This window comes from Euprymna scolopes, chromosome 34 (assembly GCF_053919585.1).
Source record: "Euprymna scolopes isolate OS-2025 chromosome 34, ASM5391958v1, whole genome shotgun sequence".
NCBI lineage: Eukaryota > Metazoa > Mollusca > Cephalopoda > Sepiida > Sepiolidae > Euprymna > Euprymna scolopes.
In genome coordinates this window covers 46,616,160-46,639,559 of record NC_136515.1, presented here as the reverse complement: position 1 = coordinate 46,639,559, position 23,400 = coordinate 46,616,160, and the positions used below count along the sequence as shown (strand labels likewise).

Below are 23,400 nucleotides of genomic sequence, written 5' to 3'. Positions count from 1 at the left end.
AAAATATGATTTAAAAAAATAGCGATGATCACCCTCTGCATTAGCACCGAAAAGTGTTACTAAACATTTATTAATAATTTCTCACTTTTACAAACATTTGATTTTAAATTTCTTTTTAAATGACGACTTTTATCGACTTATTTTTTTAAATATCCTACCCCAAATGGTGTTTATACGCCCCCCTCCAAAAGTGACATTTATTCCGGAACCTGTTCTTAAGATTTGGGGGTTGGGGGGGGGTGATTCCAAGGTGGACCTAAGCTAAAAAAAAAGAAGTTTTTTTTATGCGCACATAGGCAACAATTTTTTTTATTAACTTTTTTTTTTTTACTTTTTTATTTAAAAATTAGTAAATTTCAATTGCAGTGTCTACCCCGGAACTAATTTTGACAGTGACATTGAACATTCACCGTTTCCGGAGAGCTCCAAGAAAAAGACAAAAACAAAATCGAGGAGTCTATTCACACAGCTCCTTACCCGAACGAATTTTATAAGGAAATTAATTTATCGTTTCATCCCAACTTATCGCCAAAAACATTTGACCAGTCGGGAAAGATTTCTTCTTCTTTATGTTCGGACTAAAAATAACACGAGTGTGATACACCAGGGCAAATAAATTCACACCTATTATAACAAGCTAAGTCTGATTATGTGTTTTTAATTAAATTTTCGGGTTTGTATTACTGTACACATAGATTCGAAAAAGTTGTCAAAAAACAAATATATAAAAAATAAATGTTATCAAAGGCAAGATAAGTTACTTTTCTACCTAACTGGATATATTTTTTGCGTTTTTATTCAATGTAACATATTTATTCAGCTCGAAAAACATACAGTGTTTACCGATGTATTCAAAACTTCAAGATGGCGTCTCACACCCTCTTTAACACCGTAAGTATGGAAAAAGGTGTTATAAATAAAAAAACTATACAAAATGCTATTAAAAACACGCCGAATATATGTCAACATATGTCACGGTAACATATATTGAGCGAGTTTTTAACAGTATTTTATCTGTTTTTTTATTTATAACACCTTTTCCCAAACTTACCGTGTTAAAGAGAGAATCAGACGCCATCTAGAATTTTGTAATACATCGCTAAACCCTGTATGGTTTTCGAGCTGAATAAATATGTTTTTGAGACCCTTTCTCTAACTCCCTCTATCTCTCTCCTTTCCTCTGTCTCAGCCCTCTCTGTTTATAACTCTCTCCCTCTCTCTGTTTATCTATCAATCCCTTTATCTCTCTATCTCCTCCTCTTTCTCTATTTTCCTCTCACTTTCTCTTTTCTATCTATATATCTTCCTCTCTGTATGCCCATCTCTAATCCCTCATCCTATTTTAGTCTCCTAAATTAATTACAGTGAATAAGGCATTGTCAAAACATGGATAACTCCTATTTTAGTCACCTAATTTACTGACTGTGAGAATAGAAGTTATTTGGAAATTACTGCTACCTTGAACAGCACCAGAAGTAACTGGTAAAACCTTTCTAATTAAATTGATTTTGGCAGCCATTTGGTAACAAAATGGCATAGCCTTTGCCCTTGCTGCATGCGGAATACCTGCGACCTTGCTTGCTAAGTAGAAGAATTATTTATTCTACTTAAAAACACTCAATTTTTCCAAAAATCTCATCTTTGACATCTTAAAAACATCCAATATAGGGAAAAATATTGCAGAAATGCAAACTTATTGTTTAGGATGAATGCACAATGGTACGCAAAAAATCATTTGAGACTCTTGGTCGATCCTTGCAAGATTTGCGTGGCAATGTCAGACCATTTGGGAATGCAGTAATATTGCTTGCAGGAGATTTCAGACAAATGTTACCTGTTATTCTTCAATCAACACCAGCTGATGAAGTAAATGCTTGCCTCAAATACTCTACTTTTTTGTTCCATGTGAAGCTATTAAACTTAACTCAAAATATGCATGTCCAGTTGCCGACTGTTCGATCCGCACGAAAACTTTTGCATTACTTGTGGGAAATTGGGTACGAAAAAGTGCCAGCTGATCAGAATTAAGGGCAAATTCTTTGACTTTTAACTTCTGTAATTTCTGTAATTTTGTTTCATCAAAAGAATAGTTAGTTTAAAATGTTTTTGCAGATATTCAAATTATAAGAATTCCATTTGACTGAGTGAGTGAGCCATTCTTGCAGGTCAATACAAAGATGCCCATGAACTTAACGCTATTATTCAATGTAAAATTCCAAGTAAGGTTGTCAAATACAAATCCATCGACACTGTTGTGAAAGCAGATAAAGTGGTTAATTATCAAACAGCTATATTTGCCATGGATGCCACCGCATGTACTGCAACTGAAATTTGGTGTACTAATTATCATGTTGTGAAATATAAACCAATCCAAGCTTTGCAATGGCACATAGCTTGCAGTAAAAAAAAAATTAACAAACAATATCATAGAAACAACAATCTTAACAGGACCTTTCACAGATTAATTCCATGCATTCCTATGATTCCACCGGATACATCATTACACTTTAGGAAATTGAACTTTCCAATTTTATTGTCATTTGCAATAACCATCAACAAAGCACAGGGAACAATCTTTACAATTGTGGGTCTTACAGTGACACACTGATTGTTTTTTCACATGGACAATACATATTACGTATTCAAGAGTCAGCATACCGGAAAATCTCTATATCAGCTAAGAAAATGGAACAACAAAAACGGTGTACCCATGCAAAATGGAAAATAAAACCTATAAGAAACTTGCTTTTTCTAATGTTGGATTTTTTCCATTGCGCAATTTGAGTCACAGCAACGCGTGGCAAAGTACAGCTAGTATATATATATATATATATATATATATATATATATATATATATATATATATATATATATATATATATATATATAGCAAGGGTGTTTGGAGTTTCCCGAGTGTTTGGAAGTGTACGCTGAGCAAAGAAAAAAAGTGATAGTAGGACGGAAGTCTAGAACCCGTACCGTACAGTTGGAAAAGTACTGGGGGAAAAATAACATCTATGCTGTTACGACAACCACCAAACTTGAAATGATGTAAGTTTTAATAAAGGCTATACAATCGAAAGAGGAGGATGACTTTCGCTAACATCGGCGAATAAAGCGACCCCTCAGTAGAGAATTGCCCAGTTCATAGTGAAGATATTAATGTTTTAAGCCAATTTTTTAGATATTTGTCGTGTGAAAATTACTTACAAAACGATACTGAGGTTGTAAAAAGCTGTCCCTCCTGTCGAAAATTTTAGGCAGACATGAAAGCATACATACATATATTGGTAACTCATATTTTCATCCCCCCCCAATTAAAAAGCTTGCTCTATCTCTGAATTCCCTTCATGTATAATTTAAAATGTTTGGACCAGAAATATATTTTTTTTAACTTTGACCCCTATTTTGATTCCTTAACATTTAATGTTTTGGGATATTATCAATTAATTAAGTTAGATCCATGGCAAAGGCACCTAAATCTAAAATTTTAAGTGTTTAGCCCCAAAGTTGGCTTAGGAGTTTGGTAAAGTTCTGAAAGGACGATCGTAAAATTTTGACGCCTTACTGGCAGAATTTCTAGCGGAAAACCCATTACATAGATGTTCCCAAATCTCAGTACCCTCTATATTTAATTTACAGTATATAGACTGAAAATTGACAGACTTATTCCGTAAGGAAATTTTTCCTCTCTCTTGCATGCATATGTAAAAAAAAAATTTACTCTTTGCAAGCAAAGAATCTTACACTGATTCTCAAATGAAATCCACAGAAACCAGCCTTACTCACAGAAAAAATGTAAATGCATTAAGAATTATTAGACTAATCGGGCCAGTTCTATCTTCTAGAATTGAACTTAAGAAATGGAGGCCATATATATATATATATTTATATATATATATATATATATATATATATATATATATATATATATATATCATGGTAAGAATGAAATAGCAAGAGCCAAAAGAAAACATGCTGAAATAATCAGAGAACGCATTGAATCGAAAAAAACATTGTAATTCGTATTTCTGGAAAATCTATAACAGCGTAGTTAATATAGGGCAATTAGTAATTCACTAACTTAGCAACAAGTAGAAGGTTGCATACACGGCAATGGAGAAGGCGACACTGCTTGCCCGGCGATTCCTCTCCAACTCCACCCTAGAGCCAACAAACAACTCCCTCCCAAATTTCCCTATGCGGACTGAAGCCTCATAAGATGATATAAAAATCACCCCTTCTCATTTCCGCGATATCATAAAAAACGTAGACACCTGAAAGCATGACGGCCTCATCTCACGCTGTTTTGACTAATTAAGAAATGTTCAGTCGAGCAAGTCCCGATACTTTCCAAGCCCTAAAATAAATACCTTTCTGATTCTTGCTTCCATAATAGCTGGAAGATGGGCTCTGCTACAAGTGTACAAGAATGCTGGTGAAGGACCACCCCCTCTCAATTATCACCCAATTAGTCTCTTCCAACTCTTCGCTAAAATCTTTGCGACTTTAATTTATCAAGCACCAGTTCACCACCTGGCAAAAGCAAATCTTCTATCTGACAAACAGTATGGAATAAGGCAATGTCCTTCCTCTGCAGATATTTTAACAGTCATCTCTGAACGTTTAACCATGTACTGGATTAGACTGTAGCTCTTGATATATCCAAGGCATTTGACAAAGTCCTGCACAAAGGTCTGCTAATAAAAATTAAATCGTACGGTATAACTGGATGTATACTAAATATAATTAGATCTTTCTTAGAAAATAGACGCATACGGGTTGTCATTGACAGACGTACATCCAAACAGCATTATATTAATACGGAAGTGCCGGAGGCGTTGATCTTTGGACCATTAATATTCCAGATATTAATAAACGACCTCCCTGACAATACTGTGTGTGAGAGTTGTATATTTGCTGATTATACAATTATTATGTATATGAATGTATAGCATGTATGTATATAAATATGTATATATGTATAAATATGTGTATATATGTATAACTATATATGTATAAATACATATATATATATATTTATAAACATATATATGCATATAAAATATATATATATATATATATATATATATATATATATATATATATATATAGTCTGTATAAGCCCCCCACCATTAAACATTTAATGGTGGGGGGCGGTGCTTTAGACAGACTTTTTTTTTTCAATGACAGGTTTTGAATAAAATGAAATACTGGTGAATGTGACTGTTCTAAGTTGCCACTTAGTGCCATGATAGATGTATATATCTATAAACATGCACATATGTATAAACGTAGATGTATATATATACACATATATATATATATATATATATATATATATATATATATATATGTGTGTGTGTAAATATGTGTGTGTACGCGCACAATTATATGTATTTTATCACATGAAATCTTTATATAATATAGTTCAGATCGACGTTTATGGCAAACAATTGCTAGAGCAGGGAACTCCGACATGATTCCATTTTCATTTGTATGAAAACCGTCGTTTTTTTTTTGTAGTTTTCTTTTGTTTTTTCCTTATTTTTTGCATACCAGCTGCTGGTTGGCTAGTTGTGTACAAATCCCAAGAACGATTGAAGCATTCTATCATGTCTGAAAGTGACACAATGTACAAAGAGCGATATCGTACTGAGTTTCTATACAACTGATAATCTTTACCGATCTAAGTTATGAAAATAGGACCCTTTCCAGAACCATTGAAATGCATCGCTGCATTTAAATGAATAACACGGACGTAGCGAGGATGCTGAAAACAATATTTCGACGTTGTTATAGTCTTTGCTCTTGTTTCAAGTTAGGGCTACATAATGCCACATTACATTTCGAAGTCAGCTTTAATGTCAACATTAAATATTACGTGTATGTTCTGAAGGGCATGGTGACCCCCTGGTGCATTCATGTGGCCACTGGAAGACCCACGCTGTTACAGTTTTTTCTCGGCGCCGGCCCACAAAAAAACGAGACCAGGCAAGGAGTGCTACTACTTTGTACCCTTTTCTTACTGCCTTATCTTTCCACCGACCTTGACCCGCTGGATATACGTCTAGGGAATCACCACCATGACCCTTCCAAATACCAAAGTAAGCCTGATTGATGCACTTAGCCGAGTATTCGACGCCGCTTGTGCAAAAGGCATGCTTACAGTTCCGGACCAATATAGATGCGGTAATTGAGGCTGAAGGTGGCTTCATTAAATAGATATCACCTCTGATACACATTTTTCCTGTAATAAAAATCATAAAATAAACCTGTAGTGTCGTATATTTTTTAGGGTGGCAGTTTCATCGCTCCGCCTTGTTTATAAATATGTGTGTATTCAAACACATACACACACACACATATATATATATATATAAATTATTTTATATTAGTTTATGTTATTTCATTTTGTTTTATATAAGTTTACTTCCGTTAGTAGCCAAATGTATCAAATGTATCTAGACGATTAAAAAATGAAATCTATAACTAACAGTGTCATGTTTATTTTCATATATAAACCCACGCGTAAATATGGGAGGGGAAGTTATCTCCTATAATATCTTTAATTTATAATTAAAGCTACGTAAATATTAACAAGTCAATTTAATCCTTTTTTAATGGAGAGTAGAAAATGCATTTTTGATGAGTTATCGGCAGTCCTCGTTAATCCCGCTTCTCCTTATTTGCCCCTCGGTCCTCATAGTGATTTATTCTGACTAGAGGAGAAGAAAGGCTGTATACTAGGTTGCCAGTATTTTGTGTGAATAGTTGCAACTGCTGTTGGAAATTCTATTTCTTTGTCTATCATTGTGGGCATGTCATTTGTCAGGGTGCTGGATGCAAACGTTTTAATTGGCGGGACGTTATTTGCCTGATATTCAGGGATGCGAACCTCGTATTACACACTAAGGAGGCTGTCTTATCAGCAAATGTAAAATACTGAGGCTGTTGTATTGCTGTTTATTGTATGGATTATGAACCATGCTTATAGTTGGACCTCTAGATCCCATAATAATGGGTAATTGTTACGGCTTTACTGTGCCACGAAAAAAACATATTTTTCTTTTTTTTCTTTTAGTTTCCCTCTCTGCCCTGCTCTAAGCAAGTCTGCCGACCACTTCTACAAATCCCAAATCTCAATCCTGAAAGGTATAAAGTAAAAAAAAAAACTCGATTAAACCCAGATCTCCAACTTCCAACGTAGAACCCAACTACCATGTCTTCCTCTCCAATATAAGGGGTCTACGTACTTCTCTATCGTTAGTATATCAATAATGTATGGCTGACTGTGATAGCTTCCGTATATTTATATCAGATCTAACTCTGCGTTCTATGTTTAAAAAAGATGTGCACTCTATAGTATCGGGCCTGAGGAATCGCTAATTGTAGGTATAGACCGCTTCATACCTTCGAAAATTTACCAGCAAAAACCTAACAGAAAGCCGTGGTTCTCTCCAGAATGTGTTGCTGTATTTGAACACGGAAATTCCTTTTTCCATTGCGTCCAACGAATTAGATGTAGTTATAGTAAAGCTGCTTTAAGGACCGCCAGCAACCACCGCAAAAAATAATAACGAATATGAGAGAATTGTATGCTCAGTCCATCAAGTTCAAAGTATCTGAGCAGCGGTTTGCGTCCCATCAGATTTGGCAAATAGGAACAGAATCCTGAACAGAATTGAGCGCTCTATCCCAACGATCATCAATGAACCCAATGTAATCTCATCAGCATCAGCTTCAGACAAAGCCAAACTCTTTGCCAGGAACTTTGCAGCTTATTCTACCTTATTCGACCACTAAATCCGCACGTCATGTTGCCAATCTAATCAAAAACCTTGACTCCAGTAAAGCAACTGGCATTCCAATTATAGTGCTCAAAAAGCTTCAACCAGAATTAGCGCCCATAATTAAAAAGTTATTTAAGCGTTGTCTTAAGGAGAAGTTTTTCTCAACAACTTGAAAGATCTCATCAGTATGCCCGGTATTTAAGAATTTAGGTAATCGCTCGTCTCCGTCTCAGTAAAGATCAATACTATCCTGTGCACCATGAGTTAGCTGCTGGGGTATGTGTTAAACAGAGAAGTATTCAGCCATCCCAGCAAAAATAACCTTCTCAGTGACGTGCAATATATTGTTTCCGTTCTGCTAGATCTACACATACGTGATTGCAATTATATCTCATAGGATTAGCGAATCTCTCGACGCAAGCTTCCTCTCTAGGGCAATTGCTCTTGCCATATCAAAGGCCTTTGATAAGGTATAGCATAAAGGTCTAATTTACCAGATCTCCAGCTATGGTATAGCTGGAGACGTCTTCTCATTTATGAAATCATTTCTCTCTCATTGTTCATAATAGTAGTTATTGATGGGCAAAAATGAGTATTAATGCTGGAGTCCCTCAGGGATCAATCCTGGGTCTAACTTTCTACCTAATCTACGTTAATGATCTTGCAAAACACATTATTAAAACATTTGTAGACGTGTATGCTGAGTACCGTACAATCTATGTTAGCACATCAAAAACCGTAAACGAGCACGTTCCCTCCGATTCTCTCTCTTCTGACCTTGAGCACATGAGACAATGGAGAAATAGGTGGCGTGTTACATTTAATGCACCTATAACAAAGCTTCTATCTATTTCGACATCAGCAAAATTCTGATGCCAATCTCGCATCAATTAAAATTAACGGCTCTCGTCTTGGGTAGGCTTCATGTTTTGACAAGTCTCTGGACTTGTCTTTTACTCCCGATCTTAAATGGAACATATATATCAAATTCATTGCAAAGGTCATTGGAAAAATGTTAAGATATTTCTACCGCTCCAGTAGATATCTCACTCGTGATGCAATTCTCTACCTATATAAAAGCCAAGTACGATTAAGTACTGTTGCCATATCCTTACAAGGGCTGCTACAAGCATATTATTATCCTGCCTTAATAGACTTCGTAGCAAAATGGGGGATGATCTCTCTCTTTCCTGAAACCTCTTTCCCACAGAAGAGACGTTGCGAGCCTATATCTGTTTTATCGCTATTTTTTTCTTTGAAAGCGCTCATCTGAGCTTCAATCTATGGTCCCCACTCGCCAACTTTCACTCGTCTAGATTTACTCACCCTCTTTATATGTGCCTAGACCTAAATGAAGATTCTACGAACAAGGCTTCTTTCTTAGAATTGCACGCCTGTTTTACTCTCTTCCGACTGCCTCTTTCCCAGCTGACTACAATATGACTGTCTTCAAGTCCAACGTAAACAACTTCTTAATGAACCGTCCCCTCAGTATTCCAATTTACAAAATTGCCATTACTTATGTTTTCTATGCGATAATAAAATTAACTAATGCATACCCATTAACTCTTATCCTCCAGTGGGCTGTGCCTTGATATATATATATATATATATGTTTATATATATATATAATATTATGCATAATAAAATGTATTTATGTAGTTATATATATACACCCCCCACACACACACATATATATATATATATATATATATATTCACATATAGGTACGTATATATAACAGTATCGGCCATAATATAAGGAACGGAAAAAATGTACAATTATTCATGTATATTTAAAAAAAATAGGGCATTGATTTTTCTGAAATACTCAGAATAAACAAATAGAACCAATCTGTATAAAATAGTACCCAAAAAAATACGATTCAATATTGAGAAATATTTTAGTTTAAAATTATATCTGTGGATTTATCCAGGCCAAAAGTTAAGAAACGAAATAGAAAATTTATTTTTAAGAGACTAAACTTTACATAAAAATAGCTAGTTTTTAATATTGGAACTGCTGATGAGCACAACAAAGGAAAATGGCGTCACCGACTCGCAAAACTCTGTCTCTATAAAATTAATTTTAGACAGTTACAAAGAAAAGAAATCAATTTCAACAATTTCTAATATCGTTCGAAGATTAAAAAGTGTTGTTCATCGTGTGATAGCTCGATATAAGAATAAAAATACATTAGCAGCATCCCATAAAACCGGCAGACCCCCTAAAACATCTCAAAGAGAATATAGGATTATTATATGGCAGACTCTTAGTGACCGATTCATATCCGCAACATGGATTTCTCGTGATTTTAATGAACAGACTGGGAAAAATATATCTAGAAAAACTGTTTTTCGACGGTTAGCAGCTGCCGGATTGCATGCCAGGGTGCCAGTATCTAAACCATTGATCTCCAAGAAGAACAAACATAGCCGTTTGAAGTTTGCCCATGAGCATGTCGTCTGGACTGATGAACAATGGGCTAAGGTTCACTTCCGCGATGAATCCAAGTTCAATTTGTTTGGATCTGATGGAGAGAAGCATGTACGCTGTAAAGCAGGTGAACGATTATCCTCCAAATGTGTTAAAAATACACTTAAATTCGGAGGGGGAAGTATAATGGTGTGGGGTATGATATCCTCGGAAGGAATTGACCCTTTAGTTCGAATCTATGGTAGGGTTAATGCGAATACTTATAAGCAGCTCCTTCAACATGTCATTGAGAGCTTACGCCTTTCACCTAATCAGCCAAGCATTTTTATGCAAGATAACGTCTCTTGCCATAAAGCTAAAAAATTGATAAGTTACCTCGAGGAAGAAGAAATAAGAGTAATGGACTGGCCAGCGCAGAGTCCGGATCTGAATCCGATAGAAAATGTTTGGAAAATGATTGGAGAAAGAGCACAGACGAGGAATCCCCAAAATAAAAAAAAACATTTGTGGGATTTATTGAAGGAAGAGTGGGAACAAATAAATCCTGAATTTTGCAAGAAACTAATCCCCTCTTGTGGTCGAAGATGCAGTGAGGTCATAAAGAATAAAGGGATGTTCACTAAATATTGAATTAATTTATTTTTTAAAACATTTGCATTAAAACAAAAAAAAATAAAGTTTCTGTAAGGTTCCTTAACTTTTGGCCTGGATAAATCCACAGATATAATTTAAAACTAAAATATTTCTCAATATTTAATCGTAATTTTGTTTTTGGTACTAGTTTATACACATTGGTGCTATTTGTTTATGCTGAGCATTTAAGAAACATCCATCCACTAATTTTTTTTAAATATACATGAATAATTGTAATTTTTTTCCGTTCCTTATATTATGGCCGATACTATATATATATATATATATATATATATATATATATATATATATATATATATATATACATATATATACATATATACATATATATATATATATATATATATATATATATATATATATGAACAAATGATTAATAAAATATGTTAAAAGACATCTTGAAATATATATATATATATATATATATATATATATATATATATATAGCAGACCCCCCATTTCTTGAACTAGGCCCTTTATTTGTTCTTCTGATCAGTTTTCTTAATTTAATTCTGAGACTTTCACGTGCATATCTAAGCTGACCTAATTATTAACGCTAACTTTCGCGCTTTTTGTCTGAGTCAGTTTGACCTTGCTTTTCAAATTTAAATTGTCACCGTTTTTCGGGGTTTTTTTAAGCCCTAATTTTTTTGATTCATCCAGGCTTGAAAGACGTGTTTTTAAATATTATCTCTAGTGCTTTTCTTTTAATTATTTGGAATTCATTCCATTTTCGCTTTTTTCCAAGGAACTCTGCCTTTTGGATGATTTTGGACCATTTGGAATTTACCCATTGGATTGGAATTTTAAATTCGACCGTTTTGGATTTTACCATTTTTGGATTTTTACCCTTCACCGGACTATCCATTCATGTGAAATCTTTTTTATTATTTTTCTTTTGCCTCCTGTTCCCCTTACCTCACCCTTTTTTAACCAAGTAAGATCTTTGACTTACGTGTAGTTTCATTAAATAGTTTTATATGCAAAATCCGATCCTGCATTTTGCTAATCCATGCCCTCTGATGAGAAAGAGAGTATTTCTTCGAAACTCTGCGGATTAAGGACTATCCACTTATCTTGTGATTCCTTTTTTAAAATTAAATATGTTTTTAACTCTTTTTCAAGATGTCTTTTAACATATTTTATTAATCATTTGTTCATATTATAAGCTCTATTTCCTTTTCGGTTTTATTGGGCTTTTTACATCTGGCTGAGTTTATTTTACTTGTAAATAATAATTCTTTAATATTTATAATATATTTTAAGTTTACCATTTTTATTGCCTTAGTAAACTTATTGTAACTTATATATATATATATATATATATATATGTGTGTGTGTATATATATATATATATATATATATATATATATATATATATACATGGCATGAATGAATAAGCTTGTTTTGATTTCATTAACAAAAAACATGTATTAATTTCAGACTTATATGTTATATTCGTTTTATTTTACTCATGTAAGTCTTACACGTATATTTTTAAATAGCGGGGACCACTAAACAACTTCTCAGTCAGAAATATATTATCCGCGAAAACCCGTTGCAACTACACACGCACACACAAACACACACATACACACACCTACACACACACACGCACACGCACATATATATGTGGAGAGAGTGAGAAAGAAAATTCGAAAAAATAACACAACGGCAATATAAAAATATATAGAACTGCCTATAGATTAATTCGTTTATTAAATATGCATCTGACGTAAATTAGGTGTGTAAGATAAGTAAACAATTTATACTAAAGTATTGAGAATCTTAATACTTCTTATCAGAAGAGGAGTGACGATTCTACATAACATATTAAAGATTTGACGTCTAACAGTAGCTACATTAGCAGCGAAATAATTGTGCGGTAGAGAAAGATTAAGCTGTGCGATAGAGGAAAAAAGATCTCTATATATACATGGAATATTGTTGCATATGTGTGCATTGATAATAATAAATTAGGTGCATCTTTCCCAATTTCAATATGTACAAAATTACTGTGCCATACAACGCTTATACAGGATAAATATTTATATCTAATATTTGAAATATACCTTTGTCCATTATCCGCCTAAAATGCGACTTTTAATTAAGTAATTGTATGCGTAATAAAACGTGTTAGATCTATAAATCCTCGCTTATTAAAACCGAAAATGGCATTTAAGGATAATACTTTTTTAATTGTTTCTTTCGCTTTTTTTTTTAGATAGACAACATTCAGGTTGTTAGATGATTGTTATTATGTGTAGATCATATATAAATATATATATATATATATATATATATATATATATATATATATATATAAGTAGATTTCGAAATAGTAAGTGTTACGTTAGAACATGTGTGTTCTCCAAAGTGAGCGATCAGAAATCAATGGCAATATTTTTCACATATTTGCGCATTTGGTGGTTTTACATATAATTAATTGTCAATAAGTGAGCTGTGTGTCCCGACTCCTTTTCCTGGTAAACAGTCGGCTAGCTACAGCCACTACAGGCGGTCCTCTACTTTCGTACTGTGCTTAAATCTAAACGCATATTCCATAGACATAGCGTTTCTCCCAGAACTGCTCACCTGCGGAATATTTTTCCGCTGACCTGCTTCCCTGTTCAATACAACAGGATTGCATTAAATCCAGTATAAACAATGATTCTTGAGCCGTCCCATAAATAATCGCATTCTACTCAATTTAAGCCATTAACGATCACTACACTCCTACCTTTATATTCATTGAAACTACATGCTTGAATGGGCTTTAGGTCTTTAATAAGTCGTTACTCCCAAGTTTTAAAAAATGCTCTCTTATTTGTAGCTTGCCGAATGAAACTACACGTGTATAGAAAAAAAAAAGTGAGAAATTGCTGACTGTCAAATATGTTATTAGATATATGGTTTTCGTGGAAAAAGAGACTAATCTATAATTCTAATTATTTTGTCACTTCTTCTTCTAAATTATTCGTCAAATGTAAACGCACAGGGCAGGGTCAAGAGGCAATACCTGCTTAAGTGTCTGCATTGTCGCGCACGTGTTGTTTTACTGCTTCTCGACTAAAACTACTTTCTGACGGTTGATGTTTAGCCGCGTTTTTTTTTCTATGTAACTTAATTGCCCCTTGTCACTTGATGGGTTATTATAACATCTACTTTTCGATATTAATGTAATTAAGATAACCTCTACTAAGCAGCATAGTACCCAATACAAAACAGTATTACTCAGTGGCCCAGCATATCCGTGATATTGTTCTCCACACACAAGTAGTTGTTTGAAAGAACCTTTGCACGTCTCGATTTTTATGTATAGGGAGAATGAAATAAAAACAAGTCTACGGTTGTTATTAGTAGAAAAGTTTATGCATTAAGTATGTTACATAAGACATAGACTGCCTACTCCAGCCACTATAAGGAAAAAAATAACACACTCGTTTATCTGGTTGTTTCAAGTATTACAGACGTCTGGTCTCTTCGAAAATGTTTAGAATCATTGAGTACAGACTGATTGGCATCTTTTAATTTAATGAACAAGATATGATGTAGAAACTTGCAAATACCACCCTTCTTTGTGATCATATTTGAATGAGAATAAGTTCAAGAGATTTGACAATGATAAACAGTGATACATTTAATAAGTTTTATATGTAATCTAAATGCGACTGATGCTGTTCATAAAACAATCGTGTTTAAACATTAATGTGTTGATTTTTACAGCATTGTATATTAAACAACGAAGTAGTCGTGGAGGACGGCAAAACCGAGATACTGATAATTTATAGTCAGAATAATATAGGCATAGTAAGGGAGATAGATTATAAGATAGAGCGAAATAGGGATATTTAACAAAATATTGTTATTGCATTCTGAACATTATAGTAATTTTCATTACTAAACGCGCAGATTGAACAGACGCATCTTAAAATATCCGCTGTCGGATTTTGAAGAAGCGTCTTCTCTGATCACCTTGTTAGTCACGTGGTACAAATCGCCGAATCGATTAAGCTGGTTGTATTCCCCGTGTACGCAAGTCGTAGCCCTAAGATTGAGTAAATGTAAAGGTCGTGGACAGGTTGACGCTGGCCCGAGCAGACGTCTTTGTAATCGGAAATTACGGTTCAGCGATTGGTTCATTGGTTTCGGTGTTGTCGGTGATCGACCCATGCTCAGTGAGTTGGCTGGTTGCTTCGTGAATGTCCGGGGGATTTCGTTGTTCACTCGAGCTGAAAGAAGGCTTTCTTCATGATTTTGAGGAGTTTATCAAATAAGAATTTGGGGAAAGGTAAGTTAACATAAACGGGTAAAATATACGAAGAACGAGGGAGTATAGTATGGGAAAAGAGAGAAAGACTAAGTAAAAGAAAACGTAGAGAGGAAAGGGCAGCTAATGCCGGACAGGAAGGGGGGGGGGTGAAAAATAGGGAAATAAGTGGGAGGAAGAGTAAGAGAATGTAAAAAGCGTAGGAAAGAAATAGAGAAAAAGTATAATCACATAGGAGGAGGTGGGAGGAGAATAGGAATTAACGGGTCCGACGAACTGAAAAGAGAAGACAAAAGATGGTGAAACCGAGAGAAAGTAAGAACGAAAAGGTAAGCAATAGGTAAAGACGAGGGAAAAATATAAATTAGAGGAGTATGGCAGAGAATGTGACCGAGAAGGAGGGAGAAATGCTAATCTTTAAATAGAAGCCTTACTTGTGAAAGATGTATCAAAATTAACATTGCTCCGAATGAAAGATGTACAAAATAAAATGGCATTATTTGTATGAGGAAAAGTTAAAGTTAAATGTAAGAAAATCGTTTCTTGGCAAGACAGAAGAAGCAGCGAAATAATTATAGAAACAAAGATTAAGGAAACAGAAATATTCTAAACAAATTACATACAAAATTAACAACAGAATAACGAAAATAGATAATAAGTCAACGAAATTTATTCGCAAAATATTATAACATTTAAATGTATATGAAAGAACAATGCCGATATATTTTCCCATTGAAATCGCTTAAGACAGCATGTGAAGCTACCTTTTTTATTTTTTATATGATTATTTTTTATAGGAAGACTTTTTTATATGAACAAGGCCGATAGCCATTTATCGCGTACTCTCGTGTAATGAATGAATGTGTGAATGTAGGATTGCCATGAAATTCTTAAAGATAAACTAAAATGACCGAAAAACGGGCTGAATTTGCTTAAATAAATAACAAGTAAATGACTTAGAATGACTTTAATGAACTAAATGATGAATTGAATGGCCTTAAGAATGACTTGGATGCTTAAAAATAACTGGAATCTTTCAAAAACAACTTCAATGATCTGGATAAAGACTTCAATGGCTTTGAGACTGACTGGTTGTAAAGTCGGTGATCATTTTACATAAAATTGATACAGAAAAGTGATCCCCCACTTTATATCAAAATAGGTACATCATGTAATAAGAACAGATACTACACTTTGATCTTGGCCAAAAGGCAAAGAAAAGGAGGTGTTTATTTGCTCCCGCACCGAGCAAATAAGGCACAAGGCCGATTTATAATGTGAGGATTGAAGGGGAAATGGGGACCAACTCCCCGGGGAGTAGGTGAGCTGGATAGTGACAAGTGATACGAAGGGGTTCCCCTATATTGACCAAGGTCTTATATGTGGGGTTTCTCCCACATATAATATTTGCTTGCAGAATGTATTGATTTGCTTCCCCACTGAGCAAATTAGGCAAAACGGCGTTTTTTTTAATGTGGAGAGAGAGGAAGGGGGACGGAAAAAGGTGGCCAGCTCCCGATGGGAAGGAAATGGGAGCTGGATATAAACAATTGGTATGAAGGGTTGCCCTTACATTGACCAAGGTCTGATATGTGGAGTTGGTATTTATTTGCTCTCCTACCGAACAAATTAGGCACAAGGCCGATTTTTAATGTGAGGAATGAAGGGACAATGGGGGCCAGCTCCCCGGGTAGTAAGGGAGCTGGATAGTAACAATTGGTATGAAGGGTTGGTATTTATTTGCTCCCCTACCGAGCAAATAAGTCGCAGGACCGGTTTTTAATGTGAGGAGTGGAGGGGAAATGGGGGCCAGCTCCCCTGGGAGTAGGCGAGCTGAATAGTGGCAATTGGTATGAAGGGTTGCCCCTACATTGACCAAGGTCTTACCCCACATATGGTATTTGCTTGCAGTATCTGCCGGAAGGTACTACACTTTCATCTTGGCCAAAAGGCCAGGGAAATCTTATAAAGCTAAGGACAACATCTATTAATAACAGACCTTTGATCTTAACCAAAATAAGCCAAGCACAAAAGTGTTACGGACAGATCGACAGTGGTGATTTTTTTTATTTAGATTTTTATGAAGATTTTATTTTATAAATATTTTCATGAAGATTTTATCTCATGAAAATGTTTTTTTATGAAGATTTTATTTTATGAAAATTTTATTATATGAAGATATTTTTTATGAAAATTTTATTTCATATAGATTCTTCATGAGTATTCTATTTTTTGAAGATATTATTTTTTGAAGATTTTATTTTATGAAGCTTTTATTTCATGGACATTTTATTTTATGAAGATTTTATTTTATGAAGATTTTTTTTTATGAAGATTTTTTTTTATGAAGATTTTTATGGAGATTTTTTATGAAAATTATATTTTATCAAGAATTTATTTAATGAAGATTTTGAGCTCCTGATGATCACTAGAAAAATGTCGTGGCATATGTGCTAAATGCTACGTTGTATGACTTTGAATAACAAAAATTATGATTAGAGATGTTTTGTTTTCTGTAAATCCGATTTAGGTTCGATAATTTAAACTGGTTTTAAGCGGACTGTCTTCTGCTTCCTTAATTCACGGTTTTTTTTTTATTTTTAATTAACGTGAACACTTGAATATTCCAATTAAAAGTCAAATATGAACAGGTAAAATTATAGAGGAATAAATGGCGAATTAATTTAGGTATAGTTTGTTTAAACAGTTACATAAATTTAGCTCAAATTTGCAGCTTTTGGAAAAATTACAAATATGAACTTTATTTTGTCCGGCACTGTGTATAATTTATTAAAAATATATATTATTTAAACTACACAGTATCCTCGGTGTGGCATCCTAATTTATAATTTTCACTCTTAAATGCAGGAAATAAATTTTACCTATGTGTTATACTCACTAGCAAATGTTCCTCTTTCAGGTAGGCAAATATTAGGCGCACATATGCTATTTATCATGTTGGCCTATTTTCTATAAGATGATGTGAAATTTTCTTTGCAAATGATTTGAATAAATAGCTGAGTTTATCTGAGCATGTTTATTGTTCGATTCAATTTCATTAACAATACTTACTGTTTTGTTTCGTTTTTGTGTGTTCTTTTATGACCTTATATCCGTAAACAGTGTGCAACGAAAAAATTGTCGCGATAGAAAAAACGGCATGATTAAATTCCCGTTTGATGCTGATGTATGCGCATCTCAATAGCGATAGAAGCCTTCTCTTACATGCGACCGTGCCACAATGTTATATGAGCGTGATCTAAACTGCGCCGCAATGCAACCCATGCTTCTTAGTGATCGACGTTATTACACCACGACCGTTGCTATAATCATCAACATCCAATTCCTGTAATGCTACGGATAACAGAGATAAAGATAAAGTTTCCGGTCAGGTTTATGGTCTTTGATGTAGTTTAAAGTAAGTGCCAACTCATTCCCACTCACACTGCAATTTGGAATTATTTCTGATAATAATGATATTAAAACAGCAATAGAACCTGTCTAGTGGATTTATTGAACACTTATTACTTTGTTTATAATTACTGAAATACATCCTTGTCTGGAAGATGTGGCGTGCCTCTTAGTTCTTTCTGATGTTTTCTATGTGTATTTGATTTCTTTTTACATCACCAGATATCAAGGCCAAGAGACAGGGAATACGATGTCTGAGAAAATAAAATTATATACACATGCGATAAATAAGAATATATATCTATATATACATATATATATATATATATATATATATATATATATATATATATATATATATTCTTTTTTCTCAGAAATCGTATTCCCTGTCTGTTAATCCATCGATCACTTGACCCTTATAGCTATTTTTCTGGCGTTCTCTATCTAACTATGTTTCTAACTATGTTTCTTTATGAAGACGTTTATTTTCTGGTGTGTATATATTTTACTGTACGGGAAAATGTCTTGGCTACGACATCATTAAAGGTGATCATAAACGTTAAAATAAAAGAAATATACGCAATATAAAATTGTGGAAAAAAATCCAATAATTTCAGCAAATCCTCACGAAAACATAATAATATTACACTTTCGTGAAAAAATAATCGTAATCACGCAAATTCTCGTGTAGACAGTGATATCGTATTCTGGTTAAAATATGAAAGACACACAGACACCCCCATATATATATATATATATATATATATATATATATATATATATATATATATATATATATATATATATATATATATGAAATTTATTTATAAAAACAGTGATGGCTACATATGTGCATACATGTTTCTGTAATCAACCGCGTTGGGGGATTACTTCTTCAGGCCAAGAATTATGGTCGAGATAAATTTCATATACCTGCACTCTTGGGTAAACAGATGTTGTTCCATTGGGTGTGCTTCTAGGAAACTAAACTCTACTGGCTATATATATATATATATATATATATATATATATATATATATATATATATATATATATATATATATATAAATATATATATATATATATATATATATAAGAAAGATCTAATCAAAGGTCCTTATAGAAAACATACATCTCGCTTCGAATATGCAATGGACTTCGTTACGAATGAAATGAGGGAAGTTGTTTGAGACACGAATTTATAAAGGTATATGCAAAGAAAAAAATAATTGTAAACACATGTGTAGAAGAAAATGAATCAGTTTATTGCATTATGTATACCAAGAGAAATATAGTAATCATCATTAAAAATGAAATCGATTACTGAAATAAAGTAGAAATTACAATCGATGTAGTCAGCAGGCGATGAAATATGTGTTATAGTTCCTGATTAAACTCGTTGAATCGATAATATATATATATATATATATACATATATATATACATATATATATATATATATATATATATATATATACATACATACAAAATACAGTAAATAAAGTTAGATTAAATCAGAAAAAAGAGTGAGTATTAAAAAGAGTTGAGCGTGTATGATAATATAAAAGGTTTATAGTAACTAATATACAGTTATATTTGATCAGAGGTCCTAAAAGTTCAGGTAAGTTTTAATATAAAGAAATGGGGCCTAGCATGATGTATGTGGCGGTAATTACCTTGTTTAATACTTTGCTTCAGGTTTTTTGATATCTAGAGTAAAATGTATCAGAGTTACTAGCGTTAGAACTTGGTATACATGTGCACATTGACATATATAAATATAAAAAGCACAAATATGCAAATATATACTCAAATATATATGGGCATACTGAGAAAGTATAAATAGTCATATAGCTAAAAACAATTAAAATAGTAAAATAAATTCAAGTAAGGAGATTGAAAAATATAATCCCCCAAGTAATGAGCAGTAATAAACCATCTTAGCAAAAATAACCTTCTATGGTTTCCGTTCTGCTAGATCTACAGCAGATGTGCTTACAGTCATATCTCATAGGATTAGCGAATCTCTCGACGGATGCTACCTGTCTAGGGCACTTGCTCTTTACATATCAAAGACCTTCGATAGAGTATAGCATAAAGGTTTACTTCACAAGATCTCAAGCTACGATATAGCTGGAAATGTCTTCTTTATTATTAAAACATTTCTCTCTGATAGGTTCATAAGAGTAGTGGTTGATGGGCAGAAATAAGTAGCTCTTAGTATTAATGCAGGAGTCCCTCAGGGCTCCATCCTGGGCCCACGTCTCTTCTATATTAATGATCTTCCAAATCACATCCTTACATCATTCGTAGACATTTTTGCTGACGACACTACCATCAATGGCACTACTATCTATGGTAGCACATCTTCGACCGTAAACGACCAAGTTCTCTCTGATTCCCTCTACTCTGATCTTGAGAAAGTGGCACAATGGGGAAAGAGGTGGCTTGTTAATTTTAATGTTTGTAAAACAAGCGTTTATCTTTACATCATCAACATTCTGATCCCCATCTGGCATCAATTGAAATGAATGGCTCTCCTCTTGGGAAGACCTCATGTTTTGACAAACTTCTGGGATTGACCTTTACTCCTGATTTTAAATGGAACACATACATTAAATCCGTTGCCAAGACCGCTGGAAAAATGGTGGGATCCTTCTATCGATCCAGTAGATATCTCACTGATGATGCAATTATCTATCTATATAAGAGTCAGGTACAACCAAAGATGGAGTACTGTTGCCACATCTGGCCAGGAGCTGCTAGACAGGTCTTATCCTGCCTTGATAGAGTTCAAACTAGACTTCGTAGCCTTGTGGGGATGCCCTTTTCTCTTCCCTGCAACCTCTTTCTCACAGAAGAGATATTACGAGTTTGTCTATACTTTACTGTTATTTTCATGGCAACTGCTCGGCTGAGCTCCATTCTCTGGCCCCCTAGCGCAAAACTTTCCCAAGAAACACCCGTATAGCAGAACACACTATCACTAATTTTACCGACTCTTTATCTGTGCCTAAACCTAAGCGTAGATTCCATGAACATAGCATCTTTCTTAGAACTGCGCGCTTATGGAATTTTCTTCCGTTTTTCTGCTTTCCAACTCTAACGTAAACAAGTTTTTGATGAGCCGTTCCATATAAGGTAACAAATTTCCCGAATCTCCATTACTAACGGTTACTGTATTGTCCAATTTCTACTGTAATTCTATAACACTTATCCTCGAGTGACCTCTTGACCTTGATAAGTGGTGAAGCCTACGTAAAAAAAGAAAGTAATTTAATAGATAAAATGATTAAACCAGGTAACTACCCCCGTACATTATCATAGATCCCTGATCCTTTTTTTATCAAAAATTACCTGAACTTTTATGACTTCTGACGCATAATATCTTAACCCCTACCAATTAATTCTTAAATATACAGAGCCTCCTTTTATCTGATCAACCCGATACAGACTCTGAAATGATAAAACACACATGCTTTATGGAATATAACTTATCCTACATCTTTCTAATGTCGCCTAATTAATAATCCTTACTTATATAGTTTAGTTTATTTTTATATTGTATTAATCCGATTATTTAGCGAATCTTATTTTACAGTTATTATTATTATTAATATTATTGGCTCACATGGACATTTCACAAGTCAACAAACGATCGGTTTGGAGACCTGTAGTGCTCTCTGGAAGCTGAGTGACAACAAGTCTCCCCAGACATCAATCTCTCTCCACCTTTTTCGATAGCAGTTGCAAATAAATTTGCGTCATCGCAACAGCCTCATATTATTGATTTCTCGCTGGTCGTGGCAATTGGTTTATACTGGAATTTGAGTGGGACTAAGCCATCCCACGACCCCAGTTCTCGTCGTGCTTTTCCAGCGGAGGACTGGCAAGCGCTCTCTTCTCGGTCTTTCAATCCTCCTTGACCCTTCTCGGCTTTTTGGTATCACTTTTCTATTGAGGGGGAACGGTAATGAGACACTGGGGGGATACATGAGGGTGGTGTAGAACTTGTAGGTATGCAGCTTCGGCGTTCTTCATTCCCTGTAACGCTCCTTTGTTATATCGTATTGTGTTATTCTCCCACATTCTAGGGGTTTCCTTTATTATTATTATTATTATTATTATTATTATTATTATTATTATTATTATTATTATTATTATTATTTTATCCTTATTTTATTTATGACCTTGTTCATAATTTTACATACTTCTATTTATATCTGTAACTTATTAATGTTTTCGTTACTTGTAGACATTTTTAGTCAATTAGTTAACTATAATCTATGAATTAAATCATTCCTTTTAATAAATGAATGCATTTAAGTTGAATGTAATTAAGCTTATTTCGAGAGGAAGCATCTTAGGTATCGCAAAAAACGACCTCCGAATCTCATTGTTTATTAATGTGTCAAAATCCATATGACATGTGTTAAACGGCTAACCGATACATTTAATTCCATATTTACTGTCACAAGTAAACGCTGCAAAATTAACTGCTTCCCCTTCGTGTTATCTCCTATTATGTATCCCTTTCTCTCTCACTCTACTTCTACCTTCAATGCTTTACCAAACTCACGTCCTTCTTTTTCAACCTTTCTTTCTCCCCCGTTCCTCTATTCTTATATGTGTCTGGTTTAATATTCTAATCTCAACCTCGCCCCTTCTTATCTTTCAATGTTTTTAAACAGAACTTTTATTGTTGTCTTATTGAAATTTTATTTATTTTTTGTGCTTCTTTTATTATACTTTTTTCCCTCATCACATTAATAATTATTTCTGTAAAGTTTGACTAAATTGTCGGATCGTTAATACGAGTCAGTAATCTAAACATGC

General features: G+C 33.9%; 1 pseudogene; it reads right to left on the bottom strand.

The window, feature by feature from the left end:
• Positions 1–16,247: 16,247 nt before the first annotated feature.
• Positions 16,248–16,378, bottom strand: LOC145259352 (U2 spliceosomal RNA; annotated as a pseudogene).
• Between the last annotated feature and the right edge of the window lie 7,022 nt (positions 16,379–23,400).